This window comes from Herpailurus yagouaroundi, unplaced genomic scaffold (assembly GCF_014898765.1).
Source record: "Herpailurus yagouaroundi ecotype Mexico unplaced genomic scaffold, PumYag 166, whole genome shotgun sequence".
NCBI classification, from domain to species: Eukaryota; Metazoa; Chordata; class Mammalia; order Carnivora; family Felidae; genus Herpailurus; species Herpailurus yagouaroundi.
This window is the reverse complement of record NW_024412407.1, coordinates 11,671,272-11,683,637: the sequence shown is the minus strand read 5'-3', so window position 1 is coordinate 11,683,637 and position 12,366 is coordinate 11,671,272. Positions and strand designations below refer to the sequence as shown.

Here is a 12,366-nt window from a genome sequence, read left to right as displayed (position 1 = left end):
TACGATCCATCTGCTATTTGATTACATTTCACTGGTCACTTTGTGGTAGAGGGGAGGGGAGGGGAGGAGGGGTATTCTGTCAGTCTTTTCCCTCATATTCTTATCATGTTCCTCTGGCTTTATTCAGACAAGGAAGGAAACAGCTCAGAAACCTTACTTTAGCTGCAAAAACAAAACAAAACAAAATGCCCATACAAATCCAAACAACACCTAGAAAAATCTTTGTTCTGAAAATTCACACTCGGATAAAAACAAAATACTGGGTTCTCTTTGTCTTTATTTTATATATAACATTAAAGTGGTCCACAAATGCTTATCCGGTAAAATGAGGGTAGCCATTTGCTAACTTTACTATAAAATAAGAACATAAGCATAAAACTCTCTAACTTGCCCAGCAATACATACTGTTAGATTGGGGAGGAGGTGTCCCAATTTGAAGCGCAGACAGCTCCCTATCTTTTTGCAGTCATTCATTCTGCAGGTGTTTATTAAGCACCTTCTATGTGCCTCTAAGATTGAGGATAAAGCAGGAAACAGCATAGAGACTACTTCATGGAACAGACAGCTATAATAACTAAGTATCTGTCTGATAGTGATAAGTGCTATGGAGAAAAGTCTGCAGGTTGAGCGGTCTCAGGAGTGCTGGGTAATGTCCGGGGCAGGCAAGGGTGCTGCCATTGTATACAGGGTGATTAGGGAAAGCTTTCCCTGTATCAGATGACTTTTGAGCAGAGACCTGAAAAGATGCAGTGAGCTATGATCCCACCTGGACAAACCTAAACTTGTCCTTTTATATTAGCTTGTCAAGTCTAGTCAAACAAGGAGATTAGCTGTGAACTGTCAGAAAAAAGTGAAACTTATAAATAATAAAGCTTTATACAATACTTTGAACCAGCTCTCAATTTATCTCCAATGATCCTTAAACCCTGTTTAGCTACAACTTAATCTTTTTCCTGACTAAAATGCCTCAGAGTATCTCTTCATATAATAGCTAAGAGAGAGAGTTTTCCAGTTACATTGTGCAAACAACACAAGTAGATTAATTCAGGTAGAAATTTCCACTCTAATGTCCTGATTATTTGACTTGGCAATGGACATCCAGTAGGAAAAACTGAGCTGAGGTTAGCTGATTTTGCTACTGGTCATCCTATACAGTGAAAGGTCAAAGGAACCTGGACAGTTATCCAGCTTTTAGAATGGTGTGTTTTTAAGGTCCTTCTTTTAATTACAAATAAAACGAAACCCCACCCACAAAAACGGCAACATATAACATATAACAGCAATGTATAACAACAACAACAACAAAAAATAAGTAAGCTATGTAAGTATAAATTTCCTTTTTTGTTTATTTGTCTATACTATATAGACACAGCCAGTAGTGATAATGACGGATTTTTTTTAAATTTACTTGCTATTCTACAGCAAGGGTAATAATGGATAATGATAGGAAATAATCCATTTTCAAAGACCAAATAAGAAAAAGCAAAGAAACAAAATGGCTCATAAACTCTTTTAATCAATTTCCATAAAACTATGTAACCAAGAATTTTTCAGTGTTTGAAAATAAAACTTTCAGATGCATCACAGTTATTTGAGAAAAACTGAGAGCATACTTCTCATATTTTATTAAGACTCTGATTTATCTAGAACAAGAAATATATATACATTTTGGATATGAGCCTCTGTATAATATGGATCTGGACAGTTTTAAAGCACTTCATATGTTATGAAATATATGATATGCATTCATGTCTGTAAAAGAATCAAAATAATTGCTGGCCATAAAAAAAGTTATAACTAGCTAGCTTACTACACCAACAACAACAAAAAAAATAGGAATTGGCATTTCTGTTGTTGAAAAGGACGAAGGGCTTAATCAGACACACACTTTATTAACACATTGTATTGGCAGGGGCACCTGAGTGGCTCATTTGGTTGAGCCTCTGACTTTGGCTCAGGTCATGATCTCAAGGTTTGTGAGTTTGAGCCCCGCACTGGGCTCCCTGTTGTGATCCCCTTCCCTCTGCCCCTCCCCTGCACTCTCTCTCTTTCTCTCAAAATAAATGAACATTAAAAAAAAAAGAAGATTCTCTCTCTTCCTCTGCCCCTCTTCCCTGCTCCTTCTCTCTAAATAAATAAATAATAATAAAAAGACACTATATTGGTAAAAATCTATTGAAGAATTTTGACCTTTGCAATTAAAGTGACCATAATTGAAATGTAATAAAATGAGATTTAAAATTGTAATGAAGTTGTAAGTTTGTTAGATGAGCTCTGAAACCTTTATACCAATTATGGTTGGGTTATATTTCTCAAACTGATACACATTAGAATGACCACAGAAAACTGCACATTCATTCATTCATTCATTCAACATATACAGGCACCAGAAGGTAAGGACACTTAGGAAAAACTATGTTTTTCATAAGATAAACTATTTTTTAACAGTAGGTTAATTACACTTTAAATTATCTGCTCCTTTATTTCCCAACCTCCAGATAACTTTTCAGAAGTGCCTCTGAATTTATTTTTTTTAAATATTCTTTTTTAAATTTCCCCTTATTGTTTACTTATTTATTAAACTGTTTTTGAATTTGCGTATAGCTGACCTACAATGTTACATTAGTTTCAGGTGTACAACTTAGTTATTCAACTTCTATATGTTATGCCACGCTTATCACAAATGTAGCTACCATCTGTTACCACACAATGCCATTATAATATCATTGACTATATTCCCTATGCTGTGCCTTTTATTCTTGCAATTTATTCATTCCATAACTGGAAGTCTGTATCTTCTATTCCCCTTCACCCATTTTGCAACCATCAGTTTGTTCTACTTAGAGATCTGATTTGTTTGCTTATTCATCTATTGTTTTCAGATTCCACATGAGTAAAATCATATGGTATTTGTCTTTCTCAGTCTGATTTATTTTACCTAGCATAATACCCTCTAGGTCCATCCATGTTGTCATAAATGGAACAATCTCATCCTCTGGCTCAGTAATATTCCATTATATTATAATATAATTATATATATGTATATACATTATATATATTATACATACACCGCATCGTCCTTATCCATTCATCTATTGATGGACACTTAGGTTGCTTCCATATCTTGGCCATTGTAAATAGTGCTGCAATAAACACAGGAGGGCATGCGTCTTTTCAAAGCAGTGTTTTGTTTTCTTTGGGTAAATAAATAGCCAATAGTAGAATTATTGGATTATATGGTATTTCTACTTTTAATTTTTTGAGGAACTCCATACTGTTTTCCACAATGGCTGCTAATTTACACTCCCACTCCTTTTTCTCCACATCCTTGCTGACACTTGTTATTTCTGTATTTCTGAATTTAAAGCAGTGAGAGCAGTTGTTAATCTGGACCCCCGAAAATAATCGATACACTACGGGATATTCCAAAAGTCTGGAAACAGAAGGAAAATGATATATTTGTCATGTTGTTTTTCAGATGAACAATTATATCCATTGTTTTTAAATTGGAAAGGTATCTGGAATGTTGACAAAAAGCATATTGAGCATGTTATTTTGGAACGTAATATTACATTTTCAAAAAGTTTCCTGACTTTCTTGGCTGTCTCTATTTGTCACGTGCCAGGCCATGTTAGGTAGGCATTGGGTATGCAATGGTGAGCAGACATGGTCCCTCCCTCACATTAATTACCAGTAGTATTTACAAGAGCAGAACATAGACCATCCAGAAATTGGGCTACCGCGGTATCTATAAATTTTTGACAGCAACATGAGGAATAAACATAGAGGTGAAGGAAGGAGGGAGAAAGGAAAGAAGGAAAGAAAAGCAGTTCAGCTTAGTAGGATTAGAAACAAAATTTTAGAAGTAGAAGGAAATCTTAGAGATCATCTGATTTAGTGGCTCTTAACCACAGCTGCGCATCGAATTACCTACGAAGCCTTTTCAGGCTAAATGTGCAAGACCACACTCAAAACCTCCTGCCTTAAAATCTTTGTGTATTTGTATTTTGAAAAAGCTGCACAGACATTTATGATTCAAACCTTTGGTTAATATGTACTGATCTAGCCTAATTCCCTCACTTAAATATGAGGAAACTGAGGCCCAGAGAGGTTGAGAGGCCTCCCCAAAATCACACAACTATATTACAGTCTAATTTTCCTGATTTTCAGAAAGAGACTGGAGGAAAGCTGTCTTTTTCTGCATTATTATACCACATCACTATTGTCTATTCCTTTTTTTTTTTTTTTTTTAATGTTTATTTATTTTGAGAGACAGTGTGAGCCAGGGAGGGACAGAGAGAGAGACAGTTTCTGAAGCAGGCTCCAGGCTCTGAGCTGTCAGCACAGAACCCGACACAGGGCTCAAACCCACGAACTATGAAATCATGACCTGAGCCAAATAGGACGCTTAACCGAATGAGCCACCCAGGGACCCTAGCACTATTCTTGAAGCTCTGCTCAAGAAGAGACAGGATAAACTGACCAGTACTTGCCAAAAGTTACTGAACCAAAGTAAAAAGCCAGTGTCAACGGGCAAGACAAACATATAAATAGCAAAAGACCCATCATACACCATAGCAAGCTGGTTGCTTCCTCCTTAAACAGCCAAGTCAAGCTAGTTTAAAACATTCTCAAATAAATATCATTATTTCTATCAGTTTCTCCTGTCAGCACTGCAATGAATAATAATTTTGGGTTTCACAGATAAGGAGGGGGAGAAGAGAGTGATTTTTCTGGTTTCTTCCTTAAAATTCAGAAGGTCACAAAAAACCATTTCTAACACTTCAATATGAAGAAAGACTGGTCTGCCTTTAACGTGTTTGGCAGTACTCAAGGACATGTTTTTGGCTATTAGCCTGGCAAGCTGTTTAAGCTTATCGAAGGCCCACAAAGGAAACTTACATGATTACGTTAACTAAACACAAACATCTTCTCTGTATATTTTATTCCCTCCCTTCACATTCACAAAAACATAAGGGCCAAAGCACTTTAGAATTAGGTGAGGGGAGCAAGTTGTTTATCACTTCAGCTCCTTTCTCAAGGCTCGTGTAAATAAGAACTAAGGAACTCAATGAAATTATTCATGTGATCCTTGCAATTAACAAGGCTAAGCATCAGAAAGCAGTTCAAAATTTGTAGGAAGCATATGGATTTCCTTACAAGAAACATCTGTGATTCTCTAAGGTACTTCAGACCTCACTTTATCTCTTTCTAAAAATTATGTAACATGCGCATCCTCCAAGCTCCGAACACACTTATTACATAGTCACAGAAGAATTTAAAATGCCGTCTTTTTTTTTGACATACATTACAATAAGTGTTTCAACACTGGAGCACTAAGCAGTCTTTGCACATAAAATCTAACCGTTCCCTAAATTGTTTGGAAGTGATGTTTTAAAACAAAACAAAATGCCACACTAGCTCTTTTTCAGATCCTAACTAAGGACCTTAGATTACCCAAGCATGTAAATAACATAGTTGGAAATATCAATTACGGTTAACAAGTCCTGAGTGTCTTCAGGAGATTACCATATTATTTGCTTATCAGTGAGATAAAAGAAGAAAAAAAGCGCAAATGCTTTTGGTGAAACTGTAACATGGTTTAAATCAGTTTACTATTTTTAGACTGAAAGAGTGGTATATATGCACTTGTATTTGTGTGTGTGTGTGTGTGTGTGTCCAGAAGACAGCATTTTAACTAGGGCAGAGGAGATGGCCAATATAGAAAAGGGTTTTAATAGACTTTCTATTTCAACCATGGTTACTGTGGGCTTTGTCACTATAGCAATGGGCCCTGGTGGGGCATGTATCTGGCAGGCTGGGGTGCTCAGCTGATAAAGCAACATAAACCTCGTTTTACCTCGAGCTGAGCAAATTTCCTCTAAAAAGGAAATTTTTAGAATTAAAAGTTAATTGCAAGACAGTGTTTCAAGGATAAAGGAGAAGTCTAAGCATCAGTCGGAGGGCACTTCTTCACAAGACACTGCTATATGAAATCGAACCTCACACTTTCTCCTAGATTGTATCAAACGCCTTCACTATGTTTGTTAAAGGTAGTACCTTGGATTTAGGCAGTAGCCTCCAGGATCTCAATGATTCCTAGCAGCCTGGGTTAATTTCAGCTGTCTCTACAGGGGCTACATGAAACATGGCATTTACAAATTTGGATTATACAGCACTATTTATTACGCTATGGAAGGTTTCCAAAAATGCCAGAAGAGATGTTGGCATTTATGCAAGTCAACTACTGTTCAACCCAAAGAAGCACTATATTCTATAGGATGTTTTTGCCAGGATTGAAAGAGCCTATGTGAAAACACCTTAATTAGGACCATCTTAGCACCTCAGTTATTGGATACCCTCTAGCTCTAGGTGTTACATTTCAAATGGGCCAACAAACTATCCTGGAAACAGAACCCTCCCCGCCCCCGCCGCCTGGGTGCTATAACCAATCGCTTCACTCCAAGTCCTGAGAGTGTATATTTTCTTATTTTCAGATTTAATAAGTCAGGTATATCTGGTAGCTATTAAAAGATTGAAACCACTACCGTTTTAAAAGGTTTCAGTGTTCAGAAATTTCAACCCCACAGAGGGGGCAGATCCGGAGGGCCTGGTTGCTGCAGAATGGTGGAATTATTTGCTGGTCTCCCCCCCCCCCACAGCCCCCCCACTGCCACCGCCCCCACCACTCCTTTAAAGAATATTCTTATTGACCTCTCTCTACTCTTTTAATGTATTTTTAACACATGATCATGGGCTCACAAAAGTAAAATAGAAAAATCTGAAGACAGTATGTCAAATAGTCTCCAGTGACCTAAAAAGATAATTTAAGTTTCCCCACAAGGGGATTTTTTTTTTTTTATGTTTATTTAATTTTGAGAGAGAGAGAGAGACTGACAGAGTGGGAGCAGGGGAGGGCAGAGAGAGAGAGAGAGAGACACAGAATCTGAAGCAGGCGCCAGGCTCTTAACTGTCAGCACAGAACCCGGTGCAGGGCTCAAGCTCACGAAGAGATCATGACCTGAACTGGTCAGAGGCTTAACCGACTGAGCCACCCAGGTGCCCCTACAAAGATAATTAGAATGATATTTGGCTAAAGAAGAAAGGGGCGGGGAAACCTGAAAACATTAGCTACTTACAGTATGTGATCAGATAACTTCTTCCCTTCTTATTCTTTGGGGAAATCCAAACTACTGTACAATGTTTCTTTAAAATTTCCTTTAATGAAAAGTTCAGTTATGCTTGCTCAAAGCAAAGGGCCATCCTACAAACCAGGACCAATATTGTATCTTGTTAAGTGGTGGCTACTTTATATCAGACTTTTTTTTTAAGGCAACAAAAATGGGGGGGGGGGGTGGTTATAAAAAACTTCACAGGAAACCAAATAGCCTTTATTTAAATTAAAAGCAATCACAGCCTGATTCTTGGAACATGCTTCGAAATGCTTTTTGGCATGCAGCTGCTACATGCCGCCAATATTGTGTGTAATTGGAAACATTTCAAACAGAATTGTTACCAAAGTCAAAGACCATAATTGCGAGCTGTGGGATCTGCCTCGGATAAAAGAAGGGCAGCTGAGTGAGAGCACACTGCACTGAGTCGTCTACTTACCGGTCTGCATCTCACTGCAATATTTCCACTGTATTATTGACAAATCTTTCTTTCCAGAGACCCAATGAGAAAAGAAGGAAACAGAGAAGCATACACAAAGCAAAAGCTGGGGAATGCTATAAATCAGCAATTGGGTCAAAACTCTTAGGAGTATATGACTTCAGTTCTAGAACAACTGAAATAACACAGCCCTAACTTTTTTTTTTTTTCCTGAAGTGCAATCCACTAGAAATGAAAGGCACCTCTCCCAAGAGTTGACCCCAAATCTACCAGTGAGAAAAATACAACTGCAGTTTAATTGGTCAGAGGGATCACTTAGGACCAAACTTACAGAAGGCGGGTGGGAAGTTAAGTAAAGTTAAGTGGGACAGGGGATGGGGGGACGGTGGGGGGGGGGGTGGGGGGGGGTGGGGGGGGGGTTGGGGGAAAGTTAGGTAAGGTAAATGAAAGCTGTTTGCTAGTTTACAGCTTTAAGTTTCAAAATGTTTACGCTGGCATCTGCCCTGCTGACATTTTTATTTGTATTTTAAATTTAAAATCTCTCTTTATAAGGAAATGAAGCTGGAAAGGTCTAATCCCTTCAGGATGAGCAATCACTCTTGTTCCTAGAGAGGTCCCTTCAAAAGTGACCAAAATGCGTTTGGAATTTAGTCTAAACAAGTGAACAACACAGAAACACAGGAGGAATTATTCCATTTTCTTTGAGAGGTCTGATCCCCTCTAGTAACTGGAAATAGTGCCAGTGGACCACTGGCTCAGGACTGGTTCTTGGGAAAATCGTGTCATTCTGCCACACAGGGAAGTGATCCGATTATTCTGTCGTATCTCTGCGCCAGAAGCGTCATGACATCAGCATGCTCCAACCTGGAATGTATGCCTCTTCCCACCATCCCTCCCTTGGGAGAGAGGGGAATGAGGGAAACACGGGCTTAGCTGGATCCCCCATTTCCACTGCTCCAAGTGTTCCTTCACCAACACACATGCAGTGACCCTCCTTGACTTCAGTTCAGCACAGCTGCAAACTGAGTGTGGTCTTGTGTTACGGGGTGGTGGTGGGAGCTGAGGTGGTACACTTGTGTCTATGGGAGATGGCGAAGTCCAGAAGTGGGGGGACTGCTGTGGTTCCCGGTGCCATCTCTGTCCCCGTACCCTGCTCTGGAGCGCTGGCCCCACATGCTGCCCGAGGTTTCGAGGAACTGCAACAATACGGGACTTGGCACCTAGATTATTGGACTTTCTTCTTCCAGTGTGTTTGCTCTCACAACAGCCTTCCAAAGATGTTAGTGCACAAAATGAAAATGCTTTGTTCTGTGACCAAAAGAAAAAGCCGTAAGGGTCCCTTAAAACACCAACCAACCAACCAAGAAATCCAATTCATTCACTTTCTTAACACCTCTTTATTATGGAATAATTACATGTGGCTCTAAGCAAATTGAATATTCTCACACTAATAAGAGTTAAACAATTGATATTATTTTACAAAAAGTGAGGGGAAAAGAGCGAGAGAGAGCTATCTTTCCAACAGGAAGGAGTCTATCCTGGTCAAGTGCCATCTTTAACATTTCTATGCACAGATGAGAATCACTTTGACTTTTTAAATTACTTCCCTTCTTTAAAAGGAAAAATCTACTCTTTATGAACTACTTTAACCAGAAAACTGACTGCAATTAACTAGAATACTGGTAATGATCATTTTTTTCTGAAAATCATTTCCCATAATATTGGAAAATACAAACTACAGGTTTAGGCCATTAAGAGTTACTTAATTACTGGAAGGTAACTTTTTAAAGATTCTCATTCCATTCCATGAATAATATGAACATCACTCATAATATTCAACTCTGTGTTTTGCTTTCAAGGAATTATCAAAGTTTTTAGAAAAATTATTTTATAATGCCACTTTTTAAAACTTAGATTTCAGCTTAATTTTTCAAATCCTTCATTAAAGAAACCTCAAATTTTAACTTTTGCTTTTGTGTCTTTTCAGAATTATCATCGGAGAGGATATCAGTAGCAATCAGACTTTTACCCACATCTGACTCTCAACTTAATAGTTTAGCTATTAACCCTACAAGGTTTTTTTTTTTCTTCCCAGCTGATATTAGATTTTATTTGCATGACCAAAAGCTGACTCACTGCAATCTCCTTTATTATAGAGACAAACGGTGGTTCCATGAAAGTTGATTATAAAAACATGATAAACTTTTTAAGTTTCATTGGTATTGTTAGCAGAACTGATTGAATCTGTCACTTTAGTAAAATATATAACTTTTCTTAAAAAAAAAAAAACCTGTAAACCAACAGGATCACACAGTGACAAATCAACAGTAAGTACCAAATTAAGGATGGAAAAGTTAATTTACTAAACCATTTGCTCACAGCAACATGGCCACCTCTATGTACCATCCAGCTCTTCCCTCCTCCTTTCCTCCTTTCTTCCCCTCCCTCCCTTGATCCTTCCCTTCCCTCCTTCTTTCCTTCCTTCCTAGATTTATTCACAAGAATGAGTCACTATTGTTAGCCATGACTTACTAAAACAGATTTTCGAGTCCATCAGCAAGTGTGCTGACTCTTAACTGTGGGTAATGTCCATTTGTTTCCAGAACCTTTAGTTTTAATATGTAGAACACATGCATTGTTAACCTTTAAATCCTCTGTATAAACATTTCTGGAAGGGCTTGTAAAATATCTCCTTCTGTGTTTCCTGACTGGCCAGTTGATGGCAGTTAGAAACCCCCCCCCCCTGGTACCAGCAGGTGCTGTATTTTGCTTTCTTCGGGCTCCAGCTGGGTTACAATGACAGATTCCTGTCCCAGGCCAAACCAGCCACCTAGGCTGGGACCCCGCTGGAGGCAACCCGAACCAGGCCCCACCAGACAGCAAGATAAATGGCTGCTGTTTAAGTTGAAAATCCCTTGGTGGGAGTAAATATTGTTCCAGGGAAAAAGGCTTGACAAATATTGCGTCATCCTTCCAGAGCTGTCTTGATTAAAGCAGAATCTTTGGATTAAGTTGGTGCTCAATTCAAAATGTATCTATCTTGCTGTCATGGGATTCCCCCCCCCTTCCTAGAGTCTGAAAACACATATTGTTGAGGATGGTCAAACAAGACTGCCGCCTCCCCAAGGGGCTGCAGTCCACTCTTGATAATAGAAGGCGGCTGAACACTGACACTTTGCTGAGGAGAATGGAGACAGCAAAGGCTTAGTGGGAAAAGGCCAGTTGTCACCTAAGTGACAGGCAACAGCTGAGCTCACACATCTGGAGCCGGACCAGGGCAAACATCCAGCAACCCTTGCTGGTCTACACCTTGGGCTTGTCTGAAGGGACAGCAGAAGCTCCCCTTCCTCCAAAAGTACATTAAAAAATAATCTGAGGGTGAAGCACGTCAATTATGTAACACCAGCTGCACACACAGCTGATTAAAATGAAGAGAGAGGGACACGAAACTGTAAGGCATGCTCACGTTCGATTTTGTTAGGTACAAAGCGTCCTGCATCAAATCCATTCTAAAAGTCACATACACATGCATGCTTTTTACAGCACAGATGCATGTGAACCTCTCCGGAGAGGCCACATCTTTCCAGGGGCTTTTTTCCTTTTAGGTAGGTTCCCAGGCTGCGCTCTTCACCTTGTTCACGGCCGCACTTGCCTCCCATACTCTTTAGAAAATCAGCAATGGAACACCTTTGGGTTCTGACTCTGAATCGCCCTCAGCCAGGCTGGAACTCCGTGCGGTGCCATCCGTATGTCGTCCTTCAGGCTCCTGAAGACAATCTGTGGGCAATTACCCCCAAGTCCCCCCAGATACTATGGCACTGCCGATGGTCACTGGCGATGTCGTTTGTTTTTCTTAGAGGGCAATGAAATTTTCACAGCTTTCTGCTGCATCCCGAGTCCCGGCCCTGCTAATAATTAACATGCCCAGTTTCTCCAACTTTTTTTTCTGCCGAAAAGGGAGGAAGACGCTCCCATTCTTTTCCAGGGACGTGCTACCTTCAGAAAATACCTTTGTCGAGGATGGGGGTGGGGGGCGCGGGGGAGCCGAAGCACCCCTGCCGAAAAGCAACCGGCCCTTCCCGCAGAGCCTTGGGAGGGAATCGGCACCCTCCCTCCGGAGGCCAGTAGGTGACAGGAGATCCTAAGCGGCGGACACATGCCGACGCACCCTCGCCTCCCTGCGCCCCTCATCGCCGCGACTCTGGGGCCACTGAACGGGTTTCCACGTAGGAGAGAATCAGGGGAAGAGTTGGTAGTGATGCAGCAAACCGGAGCCATGCGGACAGCCTATCTGAAGCCCTGTCGGTGCTGCAACCTAGTATCTGCTTTCACCGTCTACACAGCCCAACAAGCAGATTATGCCCTTCTCCCTTGCTGTCTGCTCTGCCGGCCCAGCCTGGATGTCACAGCACCCCCCCCCCCACAACCTCCCGCAGTGACCCCCTGGGTGCCTAGCCCTTCCCGTCCGGCGCTCGTCCCCCACTGCCGCGCCGCAGCCCCTCTGCAGAGCCGGCGGGAGCCGGGCTGCCACTCACCCCGCGCGAGGCAGAGAGCGGTCGGCTGGACGGTCCTCCGCGCCGCGGCAGGTCTGCGGTGCTGCGGTCCGCGGCGTCAGGGGTGGGCGAGGGCGGGCAGCCAGCGAACCATCCAGAGAGCCCGGCAAGTCGCCGCGCCGGCCGCGGGGCCCCTCGGGGAAGTCAGCGCAGGCGGCGCGCGGCGGGCATGTTCCGGGGCGCGCTGTCGGGCGGCGGCGGC

The 12,366-nt window shown here is 41.2% G+C and overlaps 1 protein-coding gene across 2 annotated transcripts in view; it reads right to left on the bottom strand.

The window, feature by feature from the left end:
- PRICKLE1 (prickle planar cell polarity protein 1) overlaps positions 1-12,360 on the bottom strand; it is a 112,518-nt gene extending 100,158 nt beyond the window's left edge. For both annotated transcript variants that reach the window (XM_040488398.1, XM_040488402.1), the window contains exon 1: positions 12,147-12,360. The gene's annotated coding sequence lies outside the window, so the exon portion shown is untranslated. The remainder of the gene's footprint in view (positions 1-12,146) is intronic.
- Positions 12,361-12,366: the final 6 nt, after the last annotated feature.